The sequence below is a fragment of the Rattus norvegicus genome, chromosome 20, assembly GCF_021556685.1.
Source record: "Rattus norvegicus strain SHRSP/BbbUtx chromosome 20, alternate assembly SHRSP_T2T, whole genome shotgun sequence".
Classification (NCBI taxonomy): domain Eukaryota; kingdom Metazoa; phylum Chordata; class Mammalia; order Rodentia; family Muridae; genus Rattus; species Rattus norvegicus.
The window spans coordinates 35374474-35397585 of record NC_141553.1 but is presented as its reverse complement, the minus strand read 5'-3'; positions in this window follow the sequence as shown (position 1 = coordinate 35397585).

Sequence of the window (23112 nt, the reverse complement as noted above, 5' to 3'; positions counted from 1 at the left end):
CACACACACACAGAGAGAGAGAGAGAGAGAGAGAGAGACAGAGACAGAGACAGAGAGAGAAAAAGAGAGAGAGACAGAGAGAGAGAATACAGTTTTACAAGAGGATAGTCACCCCCAGACTAGTCAGGAAAGATCTCAACTTAGAAACTAGTAAAGACAGATACCTCTGCTAGTTCAATCATGAGCACAGACTGTCACATATGCTGACCTCATACAATTTAAAGAGACTGGGAATGGGGAGCTATCCTGTCTCTTGTCAGGCCTTCTTGCCTTAGTGAGATCCAACAGATAACACTTATGAGGGCAGCGATATGTCCCTGATAAGGAGTAACCATGCCATGCTTCCAGACAGCTCTCATGAGACCCAACGGCAAGTTTCTTATCCACTGGAAACCAACGAGTTCAGCTTTAAAAGAATCAAATGTCTTTTATGTGTGCGTTAAACTTGTGCTTGTTACGTTTGCTGAGATGGTAGCTCTGGAGAAATTATTTGGCTCCTACAGTTTAGACTCAATCATGGTTGCCTCATGTGCTTCAAAATCCTTGCCCTTGGTCAGAATGGCCCCCTGAGTCAGTGACAAGAAAAATTAAAACAAATCAGTCTGAGAGTGCCCTTAAGGAGAGCTAATGGAGAAAGTATTTCCAGCATAGATTACTATTACTTATTTTGTGAAATGGAATTGTTTAGCATATAAGCATCCAATGGGATAATTATTCATAAAGAGGAATTTTTGCCCAGTAATTTCTCAAAGAGTAGCTGCAATATAAAAGTTTGACAGGCTTCCTTAGTTGAATCTAGGGGAGGTCATAAAAATACATTGCAGTATCTTTTCTTATATTCCTGTTGTTTCCCTTTGCTATTTCAATGGATTCAAAACCACAAACAAATTTAAGGTAGATTACTTTCTGAATTGTACAAAAAGAAAACAAACAACAATTGAAAAAAAGAATAATTTAATTACCTTCAAGTTTTTTATTAAAATTAGGGGAGTTTGGATATCTTTTGGGAGTAGGGGATCGATCTCTGATATTGTTCAAGATAGGGCTAGAGTGAGAGAAGGGAACTGTTTAATCTACCCGCTGTACACTGATCTATCCTAATTCAAAGCAAGGATAAATGTCTTCTATTATTTAAAACAGCTAACACATAAAGATTCTTGGTCCTATATGCTATCCTTTGTACCCTTTTCTTAGTAAAGGGTATTCCTTCACCTAAAGGTAACCCTGATAATGTGTCAAGACTCTTGCTAAAACATAAGATAAAGAGAAAGATAAAAAGTTTTCTGTATGCATGAGTAATTTCTAATTCAATATAGTAACTGATATATATATATACACATATATATAAATATGTAATTAAATTTTGCTTTATTGAGGAGGCTTGGTACACCATCTCCAAGCCAAACAATTGCTGTCTTCATGAACTCAACTGTGCTTGCAAAAGCAAAGCAAAACACAAAACCAAAGCAGCACAGCTAAGCTGGCTGACTATTAGTGTTCTTTCCGAGAAGGTGGGATGGGCAGGGTCACTGTATGCTTGTCTAACTATCTAGCAACTCTTCCCATCCAGCATGCAATTCTGCCTTAGTTGCACATAGCATGGTGGTCTTGGGGAGAAATTACAATTCTTAAATTAAGAACATTATATAAGGGGTGTCTTCCTATGCAGTTATGGAAAAGCAATACCAAATCAATTCCAAAATACTGATACACTGGGTAAAGACTTCCCAAGTGGCTGCTCTTAGGACGCTCCTGTCAGTTGCTCCTTATTTAGACTCTGTAAATAACCTTTCCAAACTCATTGGTCTGTTGAGTGTGAGCTTGGGTAAAACCAAAACATTGATTTGGCATTGGAGCCTTAGGAAGAGGAACTAGAAATTGTTTAATTTCTACACTCCAATTTTCCACAGCATATAAGGCATTTATTTGTTGATAAATCTTATGATTATTTTTTTAAAGTAACATGTTAGGAATAATGGTATTCCTATTTATAAAGGTAAAAATAAAAATATTTTAGAAAAATGCCTGTGAAAATTGATGAAAATGGTTAGATTTATTTTTTTCAAAAATTAAATGTATACAGCTTAAAAGCTCATCTAAGTCATGGCATCTGAGTAAGAATTTAAGATATGTAAAATATGACACTTATACAGGCATAGGCTTTTTAAATAGTGGGTATCATCAAGGTTGAGTTTAAGGTGCTTAATTTCATTTCACATTTTTCCACAATATTACACAGTTAAAATTATCAAATGGCAAAACCTAGCTGCTGGGTATTCAGTAACTGTACTTGAGGACTTAGACTGATGTAGTCAGAAAGATTAAACAGGGTCAATATTTCCTCCTTATCCCCCAAGGTCAATTGAATCCAAGAGGATTGTGGAGCATCTCCCAAAATATCCCCTTCCTGTGGGAGAATTAGCTGTTCTCTTTCTCAGGGGTTGCATGGAGATGCCCCTGAGTGGACACTAACCATTTTTCAGTCTACAAAGAGTAGGGTCAACAAAGGAAAGAATCCTCTGCACTTTTAACAACTGAAAGAAGGGTCAAGCAAAGCCTTTGATTTATATTGACATAGATGGACTAACTGGCAAAGGAAAGACGAGCAGAGCCAGACGCTCTTCCCAAGCCCAAGTGACTCTGGCAATAAAGTGATTAATTTTGACTGCCTACATTATTTAAACACCCAGCAGGTATAATCAGGATTAAAATTGCCTGTATGTTTCTTTAACAGTCTACGTGACTGTAGTCCTCAAATATTGGATTTAAGCGTATGAGATGTTTTTAGACAACTCTGTCTCTGATTTAAAAAAAAAAACTACAACGAAAAGAACAAGGCAAAAGGCAAACAAACATGGGGTTTGAGGAAATTCTTGAGAATACTCCAGTAGTGTGTCTCTGACATTGCTGGGGCCTACTGCTAGGTTTATATTTCTTTTTTAGATTGTCACCTAGATGCGGATGTCTGATTGTGACCTCAACAATAAGAAGGTGGGTTTCCTCAGGTTAGGTCCTCTTCTCCAACTGGATATTATGTCAGGTATGTGAGCAGAAGTGTCTATGGCTGGGAGAGTGTAGGCTAAGTGGACTGTGCCAGGAGACAGGAGAGCTGGTATGCTTGAAGCAGATTTAAAACCCCAGAGAATATCAGAATTGAGAATGGTAGATGTACAACAAGCTCCCTGCTAAGCTCCCATTAGTCCGGGAACGCATGACCACAACACCCCATTGAGAGGGCTATGACGATCAGTCATATAGAGACAACACCTAAAGTCATTCCCCATGCAAATAGAAAGCCCTAAGATCTCAGATTGAGCCAATGGGAAGCATTTATCGTTCCGGATCAGATCCCCTCCTACTCTCAAAAGGTTTACAAGATCCCAATCCACATGAAATAAAGTACGCAAGCTATTTCATCAAGAATTGGCTGTTTTATTGAGGTAAGAGTTTTCTCTCCTAAAACATTCATGGCTGGACCTCAGATCTGCTGATCAGGCCAGGCATGTGCCTCCTCTCTGCAGCTAGTGCTGCCATTCCTTGTCAGTCATCAACACTCTCTGCCACTTGCTTCGTGGCTCCCGCTCTGACTTTTGGCCACTACTGCTGCTACGTCAGTAGTGGGAGAGACTTATTGCCCTGCACTGACTTCCCTTCAGAGAGCTGTAATACTTTCTAGGTTCTGGCGGTACCAAGCCCCTTGAAACCTGTGGTTCAAGCTGGGCAGAGATTCTGGGAATTGTGTTCTGTCTTCCCTGCGCGGCTGGCAGGAGGGGAGGCAGACACACAGTGTAACAGAAGGACCTTGAAAATGACACAACTGGGGGTTGGGGATTTAGCTCAGTGGTAGAGCGCTTGCCTAGCAAGCGCAAGGCCCTGGGTTCGATCCCCAGCTCCTAAAAAAAGAAAAGGAAAAAAAAAAAAGAAAATGACACAACTACTTTAACTGACTTTTCCTACAAAATATCCAGATGTTCAATCCTCTTGTAGGTGTCTGATAGAACAAATAGCTAATCGCACAGTTACAGTTTTTTTGCCAAACAAAATGTATAGCCATGTACACATAGAGAATACCGTCTCTCTGACCTTATCCATCTACAGGGTTCTGGTACACTGTACAGTCAGCTGAACTATCACAATTCACCTCATTAAATGAGACTAATATTAATCATAATGCTCTAGATTTTTCTCATTAACTTTTTCTATTCCTCTTGCCCTCAAGGAGATGCTAATGCTGGCTAGTTAAAGCACCTCAAGCCTTTTGGAGAACCCACACATATACAGCTTGTAGTGAACAGCAGTAAATTATCAGTCTAGTTAATGTTTATGGCAGAGCACGGCAAAGAATGGCTTTCTTGCCTTTTATCTTCCTCTGATAAGGGAAAAACTGCCCCAGATATTTTCTTAATTCCCCTTTCCTAAGGAACTAGACTGTCAGTACCAGTCTCACTTTTCGTTATGCCACAAATGCTATGTAAGTCTCCCGACATGCTCTAAGGATTCACATTTTCACTGGGTGACTGTCTTATGTTCAGGTACTTTATTGTCTCTTAGGTTTGATTTCAACTCCTTATATTGACCTCCCTCTGAGGTATTCTAACTGCCGCTCTACGTATTCTGTATCACACATTTGATCAGGTTGGAACCTCTTAGAGGAGTCTATACTTACATCCCCTTAACAGCAGTTACAATGACCTCTGGGAAATAAGGTATTAGGAGTCAGGTAGACTCCCTGACTAGCAGACACATAAGCATAGGGCCCAGGAGTAGAGAATAAAGATGAATTTCACAAGACGAATGAGAGAGAGACGGAGAGAGAGAGAGAGAGAGAGAGAGAGAGAGAAAGGCAAAGAAACAAAAGAGAGAAGGAACACAGAACCCTCTTTCTGACGTAAGAAACTTTACTGCTGATTATCAAAGTCTCATAAATTAGCAATTACTAATTACAAGGCAGAACCGAACACGATTTCACGTTTTCTCCAGGATTAGCCAATGATGAACACTCTTGTCAAGAAAGTCTTTGAAATGCTGTTCTGTAGCAGCTCATTTAGCACTGAAGGACTTTTGAAGTCGGGCTACAGATATGACTCAAAGATTAAGTGTACTTGTTCATTCAGGACAGCCTTTGTTTAGTTCCCAAACCCACACTGGGCTCATTGGGGTCCACCTTTACCTTCAGGTCAAGTGGATCTCTTGCGCATTTTTGACCTTCACTATGTCTTGCACATAGTGTGTGTGTGTGTGTGTGTGTGTGTGTGTGTTTATGCAGGAATGAGTACACTTTAAAATATTAAAAATGATGTATTAACATATGGAAAATAAAGAAGAATGAGTATTTGAGTAGAACTTGTCAGATTAATGCTATATTTTATATCACATGCACTCTTCAAACACTGTAGACCAGAAAACATTAAAATAATTTATTAAATTACTGAAAATTCCTCCCCAAAGACTCTCAAAGTCAATTTTAAAGGGATTTCTTTGATGCCAGGGATAGAGGAAATAGAGTCTCTAAATTAAAAGATATTTGAAGAATTTCTAAGGAACTAAAATATATCTTTTGAACAATATTTGGGTCAGCCTGGATGAATGAGTTAAACCTTGCGGCTAAATAAAGGAAAAGTAAATCATGGCAACATTTCTAAAATATGAGATTTCAGTTATCAAAAGACAGGAAGAAATGTTGGAAATGTTTTATTCTCTAAAGATTGTGCCATTTAACAGGATGTTAAATCAAACAGTGAGGCTATGCAATCCGCTAAAAGAATCAGTAAAGGTTTCAAGAATGAGCACAGAAAACCAGAGAACTTTGGACCTATATAAAGAAAAACATTAATTAAAAAACTTACGTACAGGGTAAGTTGGAGGCAGGGTATCATTGTTCCCCGTGTGTTGCAGATAAAATCTGGGTTGCTTTCAGCCCTGTGTACTAGCAGGGCCTAATGATTGTTTACAGCCAGCATCTGCTCCCCATGATTGACGTGGTCATTATTTGAATGTTATGAGTATCACTGATGTGAAGGCCCAGATGCTAACATGGTATATTAGCATAAAAGAGACCTAATTGCCAAGTGAAAATGAAATGAACTCAGTTAAATTGGAAATATTTAAACTGATTTCCTTAACAGCTAAATGCAACCTACACTTTTGTCTGAATTGTCTATTGTCACAGGCTGAAGGGTAACAAGATTTTTGTGGATCGATTTAAACGATGTCTGTACAGCTTGTGCGCTGCTTTTCTCTTTGCCTGGGTTATTCTCTCCCTCTCTCTTTCCTTCCTTTCCTATCTCCCTTCTCGCTTTATTCCTCACTCTATTTAAATCCATGGATCTCATGACAAGGACTTGATTCTTTCCTGTTCAGAAAACAACAACAAAAATATATATGTTTGGGTTCTTGCATACTAGCCTTTGAGATGTTATGAAGAATATTTAAATAGTATAGAGTTTCAAAAAAATATCCAGAACTAATGAATGAACAAGGGTTGATACTGTATTTCACAAGCTGCCCCAAAAGGTCAGTTAAAGGTAAGGTCCAGGGACTACTCCGTTTCCTAAGGAATTGGGAAATAAGGCTTGCAAAAGCTTACTGTAGACTTCTGTGATGAAGGCAATGGATATGATATCAATAAACAAAATTCAGCAACTCAATCATTTCTGCTTCCTGGAAGCTGAACAGGGGGCATAGAGGGACACGGCTGTGCTATAAAGCTCTAATGTAGCTGATCAGGAAATGTGTAGAACAAAAGGACAAAACACTAGAAGAGAAAACAGGAGCTATGGCTGCAATTTTGGAAAGACATCACAATGCAATAATTATGAGAAAATACTAAGCAGGCTCTGTGCTCATACATCTGAAATTTCCACAAAGCAGATCATTTGCTAGGAAAACATAAAGAGTGAAATTATCCCTATAAAGGAGAAAAAACAACAGTGATTAAAATCTGGAAAAAAGTTGAAGAACTAGTCTACAAAATAAAGAGTGGAGTCCATCTCAATTCACAACTTGGGTCTTTCAAATTATTATTGAAAATAATTTTATTAAAGGCTAGCTATAGTCCATCAATAGATATTTTAGTCTATTTCATAAGTGATTTGGTAACTGACTTTGTTGTAATAGTTAATAAGGTAAATTGTAGGAATAATATAAGATTTTGTTGGATAAAATCCCAGCACTATATGTACCATTTATAGCCATACATTGAACATTCACAATGACTAAGTCAGTGAATTCCAAGTGTTCTCAGCATTAAAATGTGATAAGCATATGAGGTGATGTTAATTAGCTTAGTTTAACTATTCCACAAAAATATGTTCAACTCTATTTGCCAATTAAAAGTAATTTTAAAAGTTAACAGGACTTTGTGAGTTTGGGTCCTTATTGATCATTAAAAATTTTATCTTTTCACAGTTTTAATTCTTACATATTTTTGCACAAGGATCTGTTTAGCTGTAAATTAGTGAATACATATTCTTAACCAAATGAAATCGATGGAATTTTAATTCACCTAATTAAACATACAAGCCCTGGTCAGATTTCTTATCAATAGGCTTCAGGTCTCACATAGTGTTTAATTTAGGAAATAGCCCTTGATTTTCTCACATATACTGGTTTGCCCCACTTTCAGGCAAAACTCGTTTCTTTGTTTTTTAAGGTTATGAGTAGTGCTTATGAATGTATTCTCCAAAGAGCGTACCCATTAGTTATGAAAAACTTTGCTTCCCAGGATGGTGACAGAAAGTACTAAGGTCGAAGCCGGTGAGAAAAACTCCAGTCATGTGCCTACCAATCACTGCTGACTATCGTGGTCAAGAGTATAGAGTACACGAATTAGTTCTAATATCCAGGCACTTTGGTGTTGGTATCATGGAGATGACTGTAATTTCCTACCCTCTCCCCACACCTCAAAAGACATTATTGACTCCTGCCCTATAATAGAAGCATTCTGGAGAATGGCTTCTCAGGAGTGTACTACATTCTCAGATCTTTCTCAGTCTTTGAAACTTGCTAGACTCATGTGGCCACTACTATTTTTCTCTCCATTAGTTTTCAGAGTTGGTTTATGCTAGTACCACTTTAAAAAGGTAGCTATGGTTAGCATCATTTTTATGATGCATTTAGCAGTCAATATGACGGGAATTTCACTAAAACACACTTCTAAGAATTATGTGATTTTATGCATTCATTTGACTGGAAACTGGTTTGCATTTGGCTTTGGTTTTTCACAGTCTTCATAGGTAGTCAAATATTTTTGTCTTTTTTTATTGGTTATTTTATTTATTTGAAATTTCAAATGTTATCCCCCTTCCCAGTTTCCCCGCCACAAGCCCCTTATCTCCTCCCCCACCATCTGCCCCATGAGGGTGCTCCCCCACCAGTCCACCAACTCCTGCCTCAGCATTTTAAAGCCTCATGTCTTAGCATCCTGAGAGCTCGGACTAAAGTCTGATCAAGTCTGTCTGTGAGGTTATTTTAAAGTAATCCATGCCAGTCTTATTACTCTTTTCATAGGAAAGTAAAAGGATAAATGGACTTCTTTTTCAATAGGTCTATCATCATTTGCTACTTATAATCTCAATTTATGGAACATTTGCTCACCTATTTTAATGAAACTTAACCATGGCCGTATGCAGGTTTAGGGTATTGGCATGTAATATATAATAATCTATTAGTTTTAAAATAAGTTTTTATGTCTACCTTTCCCTCCTGCTGCTGCTGAATCACTATTTTCTTAACCAGAGTTGAGAACTCCCTTTTCCTTCTCTTGTCCTACATGTATCTTTCTACTTATCGATCATTCTCGTCTCCTTTCTTTCCTCCTCTCCCCTCCTGTCCTCCCTTTCACTGTTTTTCATTTTTCTTTTATCTATTGGAGGAGTTTCTTTAGAAAGAATTATTTAATCAGTTCTATTGTTTTTTTTACATTTAATTGCTTTCTTTTGTTTCTGACATATTCCCTTGATGAGTCTCCCCTCCTTCTGAAAATACATAGGAGTGTGACATATCTAGACAGGGAGATATTATATTATTCAACACTGAAAGACATGGACTAATATGCTATAAAAAGACATTGGGAGATGGGGAGGGATTTTGTGTATAATTTTGGAAGAGATGTTAAACTCAAATGCTGCAGACTGTCTGACATGACTGTCTGACATGACATTCTGGGGGAGAGGATGCTCTGAGATAGTAAAAATATTAGTAAACATACAGCGTGTTTTTAGAAGGGCTTCATGCCACACACAGTGAATGGATGAAGGGACGCATGCTTATGCGCACTCAGGCAAATAATGGGTATTTTGTGTCACATTTAAATCTTGCTTTAATACAGAAATGAGTATCTTTCCCAAGGCTATAAAAACAAGATGTTGGGTTACGATGCAATTATCGACAGAACTGCTTTTGATGCCCGGTTTCTGTTTTGTTTTGTTTTGTTTCTGTGATTTTCAGTGTGAATTTTCTATCTTATATAAATTTTAGAGCTGTTTTAGATTCTGCAAAATTGAAAGACACGGAGGTTCTAATGTCCCCATTGCCCTTACATATATATCTGTTCTGCAATTTTCAGGGATTTTTTTTAAAACAAAAGTGTACATTTATGACAATGAAGAGCTCCATCAGCAAATCATGATCCATTTATCCATGTTTTCACAGGGGTCCTGGTGGGTGTTGCTCTGGACTTGGACAACTGAGCCAATCAACTCATGCCCCTAATACGTTCTGTGTGTCTTGTATCAGGATGCAAGTGTCCTGTTGAAACTTCCCCATCTATCCTCAATAAGAAATTATACATGTTTAATTCTACAAGATGCACAACACCAAGAACCCTACTGGAAACTTAGACTTTTAATGGTATATTAATGTCGTTTCGGCAATTGTCATAAGTACACATCCAAAGTGTTTTCTATCTAGCCTTGATTGTTTTTTTTCCTTTCTTTATGATGATATTGGATGAACAGTTCCTAATTTTAATGCAGTTACCATAGTTATTTGCTTTGAGTTTAGCCTTTGTTAAGGAGTTAAGACATTTTATTTAGCTCTAGGTAGTAAAGCTAATTTCAAGTTTAATTTTCTTTACAAATTTTGCCTTTCCCATTCAATTTCTTACAATATCTGAGGTAAGTTTCTTTTAAAATATATTGTTTCAAAATGGGATGAAGTTTTTTATTTTTTTGGTTTTTGTTTTAATAAAGCAAGTAAATGTTTCAGTATGAACTACACAGTAGTTTAGCAATTTACTCTCAATTCCAAACCTTACGTGTGTGCATATACTTTATGATATTTGCTTTATTATATCTATCTATCTTCAGAAAAAAATCTTTAAGAAATTTTCGAGATAGAACGTTAGAGGAACTAAATTATATGGTATTAAATCTTGGTTTTTATATTCGTCGGCAAAGTCACAATAGAGAGCAATTCATCTGGAAGTTTAGTAAGTTTAAGTTCATTTATGTATATAAAAATTGAAGTAGATAGTTGCTTGGTATACAGTTAAATATTGTTGTTACTTGATAGTGAGTTGCACCCATGCAAGCCTAGCTTGGTCCTAGAGGGACATTCCTGACCTTTTCCAGCTTTAGAGTCTCTGTTTTTAAAGACTCAGTAAATATGTCTCTGTGGACTAAAACAAAGTGTGATACTCTCGCTCAGTTTTCCAGTGGGAAAATTCACAGCACATGCTGCTACAAGAATTGGGACCACCCTGTCCCACTTAACAGTCATTGCAATTATTCTTTCCCTGTGATAATTATGAGATACCAAAAATTTCTCCATTCATTTTGTCAGTGAACAAATCCTTAAAGCAGACAAGCAAAAAAAGATAGTAAAAAAGGATATTAAGAAAATTAGTTATTTATTAATTTAATTACTTATTAAGATATACATTGGATTCATCAATCAAAAATGGTTCATTGAACCATGAGGCCAGTGAAAACATAAATTGGACATCAATTGACTTTTGTTTAATTCCCAGTGCCTAACCTACACAGTTCTTTTAGCAGTTCTTTTGTAGGATTTTTCTCTCTACACATTGGTCTTCCAAAAATGTGGACAAGAATCTTTTATACTTTATCATGGCAACTTCAGTCTTCTGGTCATTTTTACTTTCTTCTTATGATAATATTACTGTAAAATTCCAGTAACTACCTGGTTGGTGTCTGTTTTCTTGAAGAAGCATGCTAATTAGCCAGTCCTAGAATTATCTGAGTTAGCTCTTAGCTATCACCTTGCCCTGATTATATGCTTAAATCAAGGCATATGGTTTTCTGCAGGTTTTTCTTGCTCTTGGCTTGGGTTGGTTTGGATTTCAACCTTCTCATTGAACCCAGCTCTCTGATGACCTTTCTGCTCTTCACTGTAACCCGCTGAGCAAAACCTCATCCCCCTGCTACTTTCAGCAGTGGTTTTTCTAATCGCCCTTGTAATTTCTAAGTTCTCTGGGACACAATTTGGAACAAAACAGTCCAATGTTCTTTATTTTTCTTTCTCCTCCTCTTCCTCCTCCTCCTCTACTATTTCCCACCTTCCGTCTCCAAGTTGCAGGCACACATTGCCTCTGCCCACCTGAAAGCTACAGCGGTTCAATCCCAAGGGATATCTTTCCAAGCAAACAAATCATGGTGCTCATTGGAGAAACTCATGTACATCCATTCACTAATGGCTGAGTACTCCTTTGGAAAAGAAGGACCATTTTGGGCATATTCAATTGAATTCCATGCTTCTTCATTCATTACATGTTAAAACAAACATGAAAGTCAGATATAGCTCTGGGTGAAGAATTTAGAAGTAAAATGAGAAAATTTTGTTCAAGGCCCCTAAAAAGGATGAGTTCCTTACCTCGTAATATCATAATTTTCACTTTTTCCTTCTAAAGCTGTGTTGCCCCCAAGTGAAACTAAAGAAGCAGGTCTTCAGTCATTTAAAGGAGCAGCATGGTTTTTGTTGTTTTTGTTTTTTTCTTTGTTTTGTTTCCCCTGAAAGCATATATGACTTTTTCCTTTAAAGTATCAGCATAGCATCTTCAAAGTGTGGTTTTGTGTCTGTAGATAGATAAGAGATTAAGTTTACCCAGATGCTCTTTTAGAAGTCCAAGAGTAGATTCTCAGTATACACATGGTGATACACAATCATCCGTAACTCCATTTCCAGGATATCCAAAGTCCTCTTCCGGCCTCCATGGGTATAGCATACATTCGGCACACAGACAAATAGGCAAGCAAGCCATTTATATAGCTAAAATTATGATAGTAATAAATAGTTACCTTGCTTCTGTTTTTCTTATTAGGGGCTCCTTGAAGAAATCCTTCAAATCCGAGTTACATGACACCCACAATTCTGTACTGCTTCCTTCCCTCTGAATATATTTATAAATATAATTATCAAAGAAGATCATAGTCTCAGAAGAACACATTTGCTTCCAGAACTTCAGCCTTCTAAATATTTGTCCTTGTAATACATCCTTGTAATATTTTATTAACTTACAGAACCAAAACCCCAATCTCCACTTTTTTCTGATGTAGATATAATATTTATATGGTTTTTTCCTTTGTAGTTTCCAGTAGCCAATAGACCCTATCAATAGCTCATATTTACATGTGTCTGTCTTCTCATGTACCACACATATACCTCTTCTCAGCCAGAGTAGCATGGTAAATTGATGTTGCAAAAGCTTGATCAACAGGTGCCGATGACTCTATCCTGAAAGTTCTATCATTTTGTAAGGAGCAAAGTACTTATGAATAGTGAATAAAATTGATCACCAGTTTGTAATTTCATGGGAGATCTTGTTTGAAAATTGATTTTTCTCATTTTAGAGAAGGCAAATAGTTCTGCATAAATCTGTTTTTCGCTTACAAGTTCCTGCCAGTTCTCTCTCAAACATTATGATTCTGATCACAGAGTTATCTCTGTGGAATGCCTCTGACTTTGCAAGTGTGTTCCAAACCCATCGTGGTTTGATTGGCCAAACTCTTTTCCTTTTATGAGTCTGACTGCCAGGAAATACAAGGGTTATGTTTATTGTTTGGGGATTAGAATTTTAACAGTAGGCAGCAAGAGCAATCCTGCAATCTTCTACAAAAAACTCAAAGCCGTTTTTAAATGGTTCATTTCCCCCAACCAGAGCCAGGCAATGCTTGTGGATAGTCTCAGGAAAATTCACTACAATTATAGCATTATTACTCCTTCCCTATATCTTATAGTCTATCTCCAAATTCATATATATTGTATATATAGTCATAAAATCCTATGTGACATCAAATTGACCTCTTATATCACCCCTATCTTCTAAATACATATTAAACTCTTTAGGAAAAAAATGAAATTGTATAATACAAATTTATTTACTATTTCTGTTGTCAATTTATTTTACCAACCAACTTGATACCCAGGCAGTGGGGAGGTCCAGAGAGGAGGGTAAAGGTTAATTTACCTTGTTGGAAATTGTAATATTGTTTAAAAAATTTCCAGGCCACCTAGACCGAGACCCAAAGACACTCCCACAGGCAAACACACACACACACACACACACACACACACACACACACACACACACACACTTGTGTTTATTTTAAAATTGTCAATAATTTCCTTGTTTAACATTTTTATGTGTGGTAGAGAAAGCTTTCAATCAAAATTAAATCTCAGCAAGTAAATTTGTGCTTTTGTATCTCTTGTCATGATGGTTAATCTTATCAGTTGGCTGGGATTGAGAGATGCTTAGGGGATGAATAAAAACATATTTCTGGGTGTGTATATGTCAATGCTTTTCCAGAGGGCACTGACTAAGCAAGGAAAACCCACTGTGAGTATGCCTGGCATCATCAAGGGGTATGGAGGCTCAGAGGAAACAAAGGGGAAGAAAATAGATACGGGTGTCCTACCCTCTGCACTGTGTCTACTGTCTCCCTCATCACAGGCTCACGGCATCAAAACTTAGGAAACCTGGGGCCCAAATAAAGCTTTTAAGTAGTTTCAGATGTTGGCAATTCGAATCCAACTGCTTGCAAAAATGCTTCTTGTAATATATTTTTAGATTATTTATTGACCTTCACATAGTAAAATATATACTAATGGTAATGGTAATATAATGGTATGCCATTAGTATATTTTTTTACTATATTAAAGTGTATGTGTTTTACCTGCATTTAAGTCTGTATACCACATATGTGTGTGGTGCCTAAAAAGGCCAGAGAAGGGTGCTGAAAGGGTGCTAAGAACCAAACCCAGCCCCTCTAAAAGGGTAGTAGGTGCTGTCCCCCTTTATGTAAGTTCTCCACCCCTGATTAATATATGTTCAAAACACAAAATTGGTTAATTTACCAAAATATTTATATCCTTTTTGATGAAATCAGCATTTAGAAATAAGTTTAGTATTACTCCCAGATCTTAATGGCCGTGTTTTTGGCCTAGTAAAACATGTGCTCTGACAACATATGCTTTGTTAAGCTTAATTTCACATTTATAACCCACAATACCCTCTTCCTTCAGTAGTGGTCTAAGGAGAAGCTCATACATTTGTGTTTTACATTCTTGACTCTTATTTTCTTATATCCAAGCTGTTTAATAATTGTAATATTTTTTTGGAATGCTAATAATTCTGTTTTTTTTCTAATTTATTTATTTATTTTTATTTCTTTTTTTTTCCTTTTTTTTTATTAACTTGAGTATTTCTTATATACATTTCGAGTGTTATTCCCTTTCCCGGTTTCCGGGCAAACACCCCCCTCCCCCCTCCCCTCCCTTATGGGTGTTCCCCTCCCAACCCTCCGCCCATTGCCGCCCTCCCCCCATAGACTAGTTCACTGGGGGTTCAGTCTTAGCAGGACCCAGGGCTTCCCCTTCCACTGGTGCTCTTACTAGGATATTCATTGCTACCTATGGGGTCAGAGTCCAGGGTCAGTCCATGTATAGTCTTTAGGTAGTGGCTTAGTCCATGGAAGCTCTGATTGCTTGGCATTGTTGTACTTTTGGGGTCTCGAGCCCCTTCAAGCTCTTCCAGTTCTTTCTCTGATTCCTTCAATAGGGGACCTATTCTCAGTTCAGTGGTTTGCTGCTGGCATTCGCCTGTTTTAAATCCATGCTAAAAGATTGATTATGTGTGTCTGCTAATCACATATGTTTACAGAGATTATATGATACTTAATTAGCATCACTCCCAACTCCTTCATCATATACCCCATATTGGCAAAACAAAATAATGTTTTATTATACCAGGTAGCATATTTTGTTGTCTGCCAGGCCAGTCACCCCAGTGTCAAAAAGTAGGAAAGTCTGAGTAAATATAATTTTTTATGAGTATCACAAATCTTAAGGTTGATCTGAGAAAGGCATTCTAAAATGCCTTGGTGGGTAGATTAAAATGACACATGTGTGGCCATTTCCCCTTTCTTTCTGGGGACTGGTTTGGTGGATTAGGGAATGTTGCAGATGGGAGAGAAGGACACACTTCACTTTAACTTGTAGAATGCCGTTTCTTACTGTGGGTGTTTGCTAAGTATTCGTTTTAGGATTGGGAAAAGTCATTGTGCACTACACTGTATGTCTGTGTTTTTGGGTACATTTTATTTTTTTTGCCTACATTTTATTCCGCAATTAAGTAATTTAAGGAGTAAATGAAGAGCTGGATCAAAATACACGAGCTAGAAATATCTTTGTTAATTTTTAGATATTCGAAAACTTGCAGAGTTGAGAAATGAAATGAAAGAAAATTTAATGGTGTTTGTAAATAGCACTAGATAGGGTATAATTGTGAAATGATTTGAATGCATCCGTGAGTGTCACTGTGCAATTTCCTGTAATCAAAAATTCTTTTGGAAACACTTTGCAGAGTGACAAGTTCAATAGTCAGGAGGCTATTATAGCTTCGCGGGTTTCTTAGATTGACTAGTGAATATAGCATCATAGTTTCTCTAATCCACCAGGCTAGCACCTCGCTTTATGCATTTGGTGTCACAGTGTGACCTACTCTCTTCTGTCTGATTGTGTTCTAAATTTAATACTATTTAATAATCTTTCCTAATTGGCAGATTTCTATTTCTTAATGGTCCATCCTGCCTTTCTCAGCAAATGTTCACCTCCCATTAGGATGACAGTCTTTGATTTGAGGACACTGCATTGATTTGTCTTGTGTGTTTTTGAAAAGTAAAAGGGTCCAAAAGTCAACAGCAACAGAAAATAAGTGGCATTTTACAGTAACAATAACAACAAAATCAGGACGCTGAGGAAATGAAGCCTGGAACCAAAGAAATGCATAAATCCAGTTTACCTGGGCTTTAGGACAAGTCCAGCAGGGTGGTAGGGAACGGTCTCTGACCCATTAGACCTCAGAGAAAAGCAAAAATTACGATATACGTAGGACTCAGCATGCACATTCTACATGCTTGAGGGACGTTTGATACTTTTTTAATGCATTTAACAAAAATACGAGAAAATCATTCATCATATGACTATGTATAGAATGTGCAAACTGAAACTCCACATAGACTATGTTTATGCTTATGTCTCGCTTTTATTATTGTCTTAATAACTAGCCTTAACTATTCTCTCCATCTCTTTTCTCTATTTCACTGAGATTTTTCACATTAATTCAATTAAAATATAAAATGGATAATCAACTTTACCATTTTCAAAATGATATGAATTGTGATATTTATTAGAACCGGTGCATGTTTGAGATTATAAAGTGGGAGACCAGCTCTAACATTTTTTACCTAGGCTCAAAATCAAGCTTTATTCCTGATAATATGTTTGTTAATAAAGCCTCCAATTTAGATCATGAGATGTCTTGGCAAATAAATAATTTGTAATACACATTCTCATACATGATCTCTTATGTATGAACAACAAAATACTTTTGATGATATTACTTTGAGCCCAAATTAATAGTCTCATGCTCATCTTAATTTACAGGGCTTAGATGCTGTACTGAAGGTGCTACTTGTTTTTCATTTTAAGAACTAATTCTTCTACAAAGGAATGTGGAAGGACCCTCCCTTCTCAAACCCAGACAAAAGCTGTGACCCAAGCACTATAAATAACCTGTTCTTTATCAAGGCTTTGTGACGGCTATCAACAAAGGTTTAACTGATCCATTAAAATAAGAAATGAGAGAATTCCTCCAATTCTGCTTAATGACTCATAAAATTACTCAAAAGAAACATTATTTATGGTCAGTCATCTCTAGATCAGATTTTGTCTAAGTCAATTTCATTAGACATACTTATCCATATAACTACTTAATATAATCTAAAAGAAATAATCATATTGAGATACTTCAGTAGGGAGAATCCTCCTTAAAAATCTTCAAAAAAATTACATGAATAAGTTATATCAAGAGAAACTAGTCAGGTAGAATGATACAACAGTGTAAACAGTAGCATCAGACACCTGGTCACTGTTTTTATTCTTTTTTTTTTTATCTTTATTAAATTGGGTATTTCTTATTTACATTTCGATTGTTATTCCCTTTCCCAGTTTCCAGGCCAACATCCCCCTAACCTTTCCCCTCCCCTTCTCTACGGCTGTTCCCCTCCACATCCTCCCCCCATTACTGCCCTCCCCCAACAATCACATTCACTGGGGGTTCAGTCTTGGCAGGGCCAAGGGCTTCCCCTTCCACTGGTGCTCTTACTAGGCTATTCATTGCTACCTACGAGGTTGGAACCCAGGGTCAGTCCATGTATAGTCTTTGGGTAGTGGTTTAGTCCCTGGAAGCTCTGGTTACTTGGCATTGTTGTTCATATGGGGTCTCGAGCCCCTTCAAGCTCTTTCAGTCCTTTCTAAGATTCCTTCAACGGGGGTCCGGTTCTCAGTTCAGTGGTTTAATGATGGCATTCGCCTATGTATTTGCTGTATTCTGGCTGTGTCTCTCAGGAGAGATCTACATCCGGTTCCTGTCGGCCTACACTTCTTTGCTTCATCCATCTTATCTAGTTTGGTGGCTGTATATGTATGGGCCACATGTGGGGCAGGCTCTGAATGAGTGTTCCTTCTGCCTCTGTTCTAAACTTTGCCTCCCTATTCCCTCCTAAGGGTATTCTTGTTCCCCTTTTAAAGAAGTAGTGAAGCATTCGCATTTTGGTCATCTTTCTTGATTTTCATGTGTTTTGTGCATCTAGGGTAATTTGAGCATTTGGGCTAATATCCACTTATCAATGAATGCATTCCATGTGTGTTTTCCTGTGATTGGGTTACCTCACTCAGGATGATATTTTCCAGATCCATCCATTTGCCTATGAATTTCATAAAGTCATTGTTTTTGATAGCTGAGTAATATTCCATTGTGTAGATGTACCACATTTTCTGTATCCATTCCTATGTTGAAGGGCACTCTTTTTAAATCCTATTGAAGGTTGAGAACGTACTTATTCTCAATCCTGCTTCAATCTCTTTGGACACACTGAGTGGGGATTTGTCACTGTGGCTGAAATAGTTACTGTGTGTAGAGTAAGTTTGAGTCCTTCAGATAGACCTGTGAAAAAGTAGCTCATGGCTTCTAACTAGGATAGCTCAGGTAGTGGTGGTCTGCTCTTGGCCTACTGAAGTTTCAACATGTCCTTGGGAGAGGAAAGCATGGGCAAGGAGACCAGGGAAGGCTCTTTTCACCCCTTCCATTTGAGTTATTTGTTTTATAGTATTTTGATACTTATTTAATGTTTGGAATTCACTTTTTTAAAGGAAACATTGACTAAGAAGAATACAAATCATAAAAACACAGCTATTCAAAAACAATAGGTTAGCATAAAAGATACTATTATTCACCTATTTATAATGGATTTTTCTTGACTACATTATGTTTCTCCAACAGTAAAGAAAATTATCTCTCTCTGTGCTCAACAACCGTCAACTATTCGCTGAAACATGCTCATCCTTTGAAAAGTATGAAAATGGCCCTGCAATTTACATGCACATACAGCTGTTTTTCTAGGCTTCACTGCAGGAGGAACCAAAATAAGGAAACATTCTCTCTTTGCACAGGAAGCACTAAGATTCTGGAATAAGAGTGGTGCTATGTCGATAGGAGCTTAGCATGGCTGTCCTCTCTGAAAGGCACTACCAGCAGCATTGGACTGAGGTCCACAACCCCTATGAAGAGTTAGGGGAAAGTCTGAAGGAACTGAAGGGCTTGACAACCCCATAGGAAGATCAACAGTGTCAACTAACCTGGACGAGCTCCCAGGGACTGAGTCATGAACCAAAGAGCATACCTCCTGTCCCACCCCCATATGTAGCAGAGGACTACCTTGTCTGGGCTCAGTCAGAGAGGATGTCCCTAATCCTAGAGAGATTTGATGCCAGTGGAAGGGGCAGCATACTCCTAGAGGTGAAGGTGGGACCCGAAGATTGGAGGAAGAACTCTGGAAGGGGAGACCCACCCCAGCTGGGAGTGGGGCAACATTTGGAATGTAAATAAGTTAATTTTAATATTAAATTTAATAATTAAAAAAGAATCTGGAGTAAGCCTAATAACAAGCATCTCGCATAGGAAAATGTAAGCATAGAAAAAATGACATGAAAATCAGTTTCATATTTAATAACTATAAAATTGCTAGGTTCTCTGGGATGCCTTGTCACTGACAGTGCTGCTTTTGCTTCAAATGTTTGTTGTAGTTGGAAGAGTTAATTATCTCCAGCCTGGTTTGAAAGAGGTTGGCTAGTTCATTAAGTTCACACCAGAACTGCCATGCAGCCCCCATGGAAGATGTGACAGTTCTAATGAGGAGAGTCAGAAACAATGAAGCTTCAGGAACCATTAACAGCCCTTCATTCCCAGAGCATTATTCGTGGAGACTTTGTGTCTCTTCTGTGGAGGAGGAACAGGCAGACAGAGTTTTGCCTGCTATTTTTCCACATCTATGTACCGTTTGAAAGGCACCTGCACATTTTGTGAACAATAGAATTGCTTTGATTTGGTGTATACTGTGAGTGTCAGAGAGGAGAAACTGACATCTGCAAGAAAATCTCTTTCAACTAAACTAGATGTAAACAGTCCCTAATATGATAATTCAACCCACGGCCTTCATTTACATTCTAATAATTAGTGGTAATAACCAAAATGTTTTAGTATCAAGGAAGTAGTAATTTACAATTTTGATAAGAAGAAAAATCCATCAGGTTTTAGGTTATTGAATAATATCTACTGCCCAAAAGACATAAAGACATACGAACCAAGTAATTCCTGATTTTTCCTATGATAGTATTATGTCCAATTTTCTTCTAAAGCCTCTCCTATTGTTTAAAACCTTAGCTGGGGTTGAAAAGTGAGCAAAAGCAAGCCAGCACTGGGGACTGGAGGTAGGGTGTGAGCAATAACATTTCTTTTTTTTTTAATTTTTTTTTTATTATTAACTTGAGTATTTCTTATATACATTTCGAGTGTTATTCCCTTTCCCAGTTTCCGGGCAAACATCCCCCTCCTCCCTCCCCTTTCTTATCGGTGTTCCCCTCCCAACCCTCCCCCCATTGTCCCCCTCCCCCCAACAGTCTAGTTCACTGGGGGTTCAGTCTTAGCAGCAATAACATTTCAAAACAGATTTAGTAGGAAATTTATTTCTTTAAATATGAAAAAGTGGACCTCCCTTAATGTGCTAAACCCTTATGTATGAATCCAATATTTCCACCACCACCCCTTTCAGACTCTTATTTTTTGCCTGCCTCATTGAATTTGATTCCTTCTTTGATACTGTGAGGAAGCCATATCTCTTGAAAAGGAGATAAGTTATGATTTGCATATCAAAAAATATTTCCGGTCATTTGGATTGAGTTTTTCTCTATTCTACATTATTATGTAAAATAGACCTTGCAGATCACTCACTGTGATAGGGTAATGTCAGGTATGCACAGTATACAAGACACTAAACACTATGGAATTTCACTATAACAAAAGATGCCATGTTAATTTAGATCAATGCATAATTGTTAAGCTGGAAATGCACCTGTCCAACCAACCTGGTCAGGTAAGACAGGCTTCTCAGGTTTAACATCAACACTGACTGCCTCAGGTGCTGTCACCCACTTCTCAATGGTCACTTAAGGTTATAGGGCAGAGTCAAAATGACCTACTCATATATACAATCCCCCACATACCATTTGTCAGCAGAAACAGAGTGAACCTCTCACATCAAGTAGAATGTTTGGTGAGGCAGTCAATACAGGACATACCCCTATAGGGACTGAAGGGAAAATAGCCTTTCACCAGACTTACAATCATCTCAAGAACTAATGAAGATTGTACTTGAGATTTAAAGTGAATTCACACTAACTCCTGTTCGAGCGACTACCTTTTGGAATTTCTAGTCAGCTGGACATAATACTGGCTTTGAGGTCTTCAAACACAAAGATTTTCATGTATGTCACTGGGACAGAGAGACAGAATATTCATAAGTTTTCCAATTGACTTTAAAAATCATGATGCCTACATTTGACTCTAAAGCTTTATTGATGATCTTATGGATCTGGAGTAGAGGTTTCAAAAGAAAGGCAGAATCTTTCCTTCTTGCCTACCAGGATATATCCCTACTTACAGCCTTCATGACTTTTAAAGAGCAAATGGTCTCAGTAGTTTGACTTCTCTATATTAATAAACTGTATGGATTTTGTCTTCTACACTGGGGCTTAACGTTAGCTTTCAAGGAACAATCTTTGTTTATAGAATCAGCCTGTGCTATTTAGGGATCTCCTCTGGGACCCCCTCCATCAACAGCTCAAAGGGATTTAACCTACCACCTGGCTTCAAAAGATGGTAGGCTCAGTATCCCACATTACTAGGAGTCCATGCTAGGGTCACTCTCCTATATTCCAGTTTTGTAGGTGCAAGGAGGTATTCATTCGACAGGCTAAAGAAAAAGAAACCAGGACAGCACACCAGCCACAAAACCCTCCACCTGATTGCAAGATGTCCTGGGATAATGGTGAAATAGATCATGTAGGAGTGGCCAATCATTGTCTGTTTTAACTTGAGCCCCACCCAATGAAAGGAAGTACACTGCCTGGATGGCCAGGAATCAGAGATACAAGGTAAAACGGAACACAATTGGTAGAAACCAAACAAACCCAACAAAACAACACAACACACACACACACACACACACACACACACACACACACACTGAAATGATTTCTAATGATACTTTGCTTTGCTAGTAGATTGGTATCCTGTTTGGTTAGTGTCCGATAGGAGTGGGTACAGAGAGCTACAACCAGACATTTTTCAGAGACAGAGTCTAAACTGGACGAATCCATGGGCTTCCTCTCCTTGGAGCCTTGGGAACCCTATAGAAGAGGGGTAGCAAAGGTTGCGGGACTCAGACGGGATGAAGGACACCAGGAGACCATGGTTCACTGAAGCAATTAAGCAGGGCTCACGTGGGCTTATTAAGGCTGAATGAACAAGCAGAAGGCCTGCATGGGTCATGGACCACAACCCTGCTCATCTCTTTAGCCCTTCATACTGACCCTCAAAGTAAAAAGAACACATACCCAAATGAGCTTGCTGGTGACTTTTATAAAATACATGAGCAAGAAATAATATCTGTTAGCTATAATCTCTTTCAAAAAACAGAAGCCGAGTGAATACTATTTTGTACTGTCAACATGAATTATTCTAACACTAAGACTGAAAATAATGTTCAGAAAAGAAAAAAAACTGTACTTCTCATGAGAGATCATTATAAACACCCCAAAAATATTTAAATGTAAAATCTTACAGTAAATAATATCTAATGTCACAGATCATTAAGGAACTAACACCAAAAGAGCCATAACATAGCTTCCACCATGGCCGGAATTCAGTACACTGAGATCACTGCATTTGGGTGAAACTGTGGAACAACATGCACAACCATTTTCTGTTGTTGGGAAAGCAGAACTGTGAAGCCACCTTGGAAACAATTTAGGTATTTTACCAACAGTAAAGCTTCTCTTCATGTATGGTACAGCCACCGTGTTTTTTAGCATTTGCAGAAAGGAGGTGAAAACTTGGGTCCTTTTGTCTGTGCAACACCAAGCTGATACTTACTGAGCTGCCTGTCTTCTGAAGTCTAAGTTTCCATGCAGAGAGATAAATATGAAGTGACAGACAAGAAAGATAACATGGGTATCAGAAAAGTCCCACTAGAA